Genomic DNA, 5,493 nt, shown 5'->3' on the forward strand with positions numbered 1-5,493 from the left:
CTAATTGAGCACATGGTGTCTACAACATCTTTTTATGAGATACACCTATGTAAAATGTATCCTCTCATCATCGCACAAACTCGTGTGCTCAATGAAGGATAATCCACTCTTGCTGGACATGTGCTTAGTTGTGAGTCCTATCACTTTGCTAACTCCTAGTCATTTTAGAGGCCTTTGTATATAGGCACTTCTAGTGTTTATACATCAATTATTCATTTTCATATTTTTATTATGATCATACATCATTTGGTCCATATTGTTCTTTGTTCTTGATCTTCTTGATCTTGGTGTCATTTTGCCTTAAAGAAAATTCTTACAAAAGAAAAGGGGGACAAGTGTGTAAGAGTGTAGAGGCTTTTGGATAAATTAATGAAAAGGGAGATTCTCTTGGATTTTGAGTTTCTCACACATGTGTGAGCAAATACTTAGGGACTAAAAGATGTTTAGGATAATTAAGTAGGATTAACTAGTGGGTAGGTTTAGAAGGATGAGAGTAATGGGTGGTAGACTAGGTTTTATATGGGATTAAGATTTAATTTAATTTAATTTAATCTAATCATGGGATTATAGAATTTAATAAAGTCGAGAGAATTAAATAAATTAGAATTTATTTTAAAGGGAATTTATGGAACACTATGCATTAAATAAATTTAACACATTAGGGGGAAGTATTCAAATTAAATTTAAATACATTAGGGATGTGAACCTATTTAACTAAATAAGTAGAAGAATATGATAAATATAATCAATTAATTAATAATCAATTATAGTTTCAAGGGAAATATTAAATAAATTAATATAGTGTTTAGGAAAATTTTAAGTGTCAACATTTTGCCCCTCTTTGATGTAGTGTCAGGATGACATTGCATCAAAGAAAGAAAAAATACAGGTTTCTCTAGAGAGGAGAGAAGTTGCAAGAGTCATGTTGTAGCAACGAAAAGCGAGGAGGGTGCCCCCTCAAGGAAATGGGGTGAAAAAGGAATAAATTTTGTTCTATTTTCTTGAAAATAGGCATGGGAAGGAAAAGGGAAAGAGAGAAGGCTTAAAAGATGACCTTGCATGACTTCTCAGTAAGACTAGAATGAAGTAGGGTGAACTGCATAATGATTTAACTAGATAATGAATCTAAATACATTCTAACTACATGATACTAAGGGATTCAATTATGTTCATATGGGAGAGCACACCCTAGTTTGATAGTGCAAGAGGAGTTATGCATCAAATTCTATAGTAGCATAGATGGCAAGGTTCCTTTGCATGGACTAGACTCAAACACAATAGAGACTCTAGGAACATAGATGTAGCTTTCATAGTCATGAGGGAGAAAATGACATATACATACTGGAGAGGTCTAAGCACACCCAACGTCTTGTTAGGGATCTTGGTGGAAATTTTTCCAAACCATTTCCACCAATGAGAAATACATAACCATAACTCAAAAACCAATAGAGATGTGCTAAAGAATTATGATAATAGATCATACCACAAAATGAACCATGTAATCAAGTTAATCCATTCAAATGATACCAATATATTGAAGATCAGGGTACACTTGGGGACATGGGTCCCACTAGGTGCGCCAAAATATTTACGTGATAACCTAATCTATTAGGAGCACACTTAAACAAGAAAATTTTAGTAACATGTACATACATCAAGATTTAAATAAAACAAAGAACTAATAACCATCCTTGTGTTTTACTACACTAATACAACTGAAAGAAAAGACTCCCCATGCAACCTCAGAGCAACTCAAAAAGGGTGTACACAAGAGGCCTTGTTGGTGTGCTTAAGATTGAGGGATGAAAATGTGCTCTCCTCAAACACAACTATGATCAAATCCCATGATAATGCAATTATGAAAATGAGGTATGAATCTATGCTAGATGAGTGAGAAATTCTTCAAGAGGAGGCTATTGAAGAAGCCATTCTTAAAACATTCTAGGAAATGGAGATGGATGTAAGAAAAAAAACTATATTATTAATGCAAGAAATTAAATTTAAAACAACTACCAAAGAGTTAGCAACAATTCATGAAACTCTCTAAAATCACTAGAAAGCTCGAAGCCTAAACTATCATGATAAGAATGCATATGGAGGAGATTGAAGGATGCTTGAGACAAGGGATCTATTTATAGGATTGAGAAATACCTTGAGCAGGTGGCATCTATGTGGCATCAAAATAGATGTCACAAGGGAGACACATGGGATAAGGAGACAAGTCATGCAAAGGTCAACATAAGTCATTTTGGTGATAGATATGGCTCAAGGTGTGCTCACACATGTGTGAGAAACTTTGGAGAAAGGAAGGGGGGACAAGTGAGTAAGAGTGTAAGAGGATTTTGGATAAATAAATGAAAAGGTGGGCTTTCTTAGATTTTGAGTTTCTCACACATGTGTGAGAAAACACTTAAGGACTAAAAGATGTTTAGGAAGGTGTTTAGGATAATTAAGTGGGATTAACTAGTGGGTAGGCTTAGAATGATGAGAGTGATGGGTGGTAGACTAGGTTTTAGGTGGGATTAGGATTTAATTTAATCATAGGATTATAGAATTTATAAAGTGGAGGGAATTAAATAAATTAGAATTTATTTTATAGGGAATTTATTGAGCACTATGCATTATATATATTTTTCACATTAGGGGGAAGTATTCAAATTAAATTTAAATACATTAGGAATGTGAACCTATTTAATTAAATAAGTAGAAGACTATGACAAATATAATTAATTAATAATAAATAATCAATTATAGTGTCAAGGGAATATTAAATAAATTAATATAGTGTTTAGGACAACTTTAAGTGTCTATAGTACTCAACTAGGTTGGGTCCTGCATCACATCTTGGGTGACATATGGCATTACCTCGTGGCCCTTGATCATTATGACTTACAACACACTTACATGGAAAGCAATGTGGTGGGATATGCCTTGGCAGGATTGGGTTATGATTTCGAGAATATAAAAAGATGGAAGAGTGTTGAAATGTTACATAACTATATAAATAACCTCACTAGTAGGGAAAAGACTCCCCTAGATCAAGTTTAATGGCCTACTAATTTTGGAGATTGGGTGAATTTGGTAGCATTTCTATTCTTATGATAGTTAAGATCACCTTGATTTTTACAAGATGTTTCACAAGGATCAACTTGTGGATCACTTCATGAAAGGGCATGGAAAATGGAATTCAATAAATAACATTGACTTAAAAATTAGTGCCATCATTGTTTGGTGTTATGGAAAGATTATGGAAAAAATTCACATTATTACTAAGGCTAGATCATTAAGATGTTACATGCATATTTTTTGCACTCCCTATAATGATATTTTAAACTGGCTAGTACATTCTAGAATTCATAGTCTCATGAAGCATAAGAAAGAAAGCATCTTAACCATCGATTACTTCATTTTTAGCCCTACCTTCACAATTTTCTAGGTGAAAATGAGAATTACTAAGATTAAGGAAGGAGATATCATTAAGGAGGTAGTTTCCATGGGTGGAACCTTAATAGATTGGAGCCCATGAAGATGTAGGATTTTTCCAAAAGGTAGGCCAAGTGGATAATGTTAAAGGAAGGAGGTTTTGTCCCCTACATGAAGGCCATGACTGGCTACAACAAGAATTTTTCACAAAAATTCATTGCTAGTTGGAAGGATAGGTGAGTGACTATCAATGGCATTACATTTTAGATGAATGAGGAGTCCATTGTCATGGTGATAGGCCTAGACATTTTGATCAAGAAATGGCAAAAGATTATGAAGGTGGTAGATGAAGATAGCCTATCTAGTTTCTTCAAAGGAAATGAGGTCCCAAACTGGTACCACGATGGTTTTAGGAGGGATAAGCTTCTGGAGCCCTGGGATAATGTGTGTCTAGTGATTATGAAGCATCTAACGTTGGAAGGTAGACACAATGTGTATTACTTTTACCATTTCCCTCTACTTAACCATTTTTTTAATATGGAGTTAGTCTGAATTCCCTTCTTTTTGATGCATGCCATTGAAGAAACTGCAATGGATGTTAGAGAGAAAAAGAAGAAAGGGTCCAATTCCACTATCCTACACAAAGGGCTCATGCTTTGTCTTTTTTACTTCCACCTGGCCCTTTTCCCTCCTTGTATGATAGTCATTGATAATGTTCTCCCCTTTAGGGGCCCCTAAATTTGGAGTTTGTGGGTGGAAACTATGCTCCTACCCCTCAACCCTCTCTTGGAAAAACCCTGTTAAGGGTAAGAAGAACAAAACTCTAGCCCTAGAGCCAACTCCCAATAAAATAATTAAAATGGATAAGAGGGTGGAGGTGAAAATTGGGGATTTGGATGAGGAAATAGATGGGAGCATAAGAAGGTCTAGAAGAATTGTTAAGACCCATGGTAGATATAAACAAGTAGCCATTTGCTCTCAGGAGGAGGAGGAGGAAGATACTAACTCTAAGGAGAGTGACAAGATATTAGGGGATGGCCAAGAGAAGGGGAAAGAAGAGATGGACAAGATGTGGAGAAATGGGATGACACTCTAGATGGCACTTGTGATTTTGAGGTAGACAATCCTACCAATGATGCCTCCCTCGATGCCACCCATGTCTCTGCCACCATCACCCTGCCTTCTACTAACAAATAGGAGAACCCAAAACCTATTAATGGCTCTCTTGACACTATATCCTCCTTGGTTAGTAAAGATGGTTTGGAAACCTAAAGGCCCCCACTAAAAATATTTTGGTGTAGGACAATAGGAATTCTCTAGCAAACAACAAGGCTCTAAAGTTAGAAACTAAGGAGAATGGGGTTGTTACTCAAAAGGATCTCTAGGAGCTAAATGATAAGTGAAATGTAGTGAAGGAGGGCCTCACCCTCTTCTCAAAGTTTACTCTTAAGGTGACTCATGTGGTTGTCACCACTTTCTAGCTACTAGTTGATGCATCAGAGGAGGAGAGCCTTGGGAAGGAGGACTCAAAGATTCTCTATAGCTTCCTTGCTAAAGACTGAGCCAAGGTTCTCCTGGGTGGGAAAGGAAAGAAAAAGGATGCTAGCCAGTGGCCTCCTAGTGGCTGGTGTTTTTGGGTACTCTATTGGTTATTACTATCCATCCTTTGGTGATATTTTTGTTTTTTGTGTTAAACTTGGTTCTAGGTTGTAGGTAGTATGATGTGATAACCACCTATAAGAATTTTGTTAACTTGTTAAACTCTATTGTTTTTAAGGGTAGGATCTCTAGTACTTTTAAATAATATTATATTGTTACTCATATTTTTGATGTAAACCATTAGGGGAGTTTGTGTGGTTGTCTACTGGTTATTAGTTGGTTTTTTGTTGGTTATGCCACCACTGTTGTAAAGTCTTAGCCCCTAGTTTTGACTACTTTTATATCAAAAAAGATAACAAGGGAAAAATAAAAAAATGAAAAACTCTAACTATAAAAAGGAATGTCTAAAATGAAAAAAAATATTGTAAAGGAAATCTCTTGCCCTAGAAAATTAAAAACTAGGGACAAAGA

Source organism: Cupressus sempervirens, chromosome 4, assembly GCF_028749045.1.
Source record: "Cupressus sempervirens isolate cs-2001-9-10 chromosome 4, ASM2874904v1, whole genome shotgun sequence".
Classification (NCBI taxonomy): Eukaryota; Viridiplantae; Streptophyta; class Pinopsida; order Cupressales; family Cupressaceae; genus Cupressus; species Cupressus sempervirens.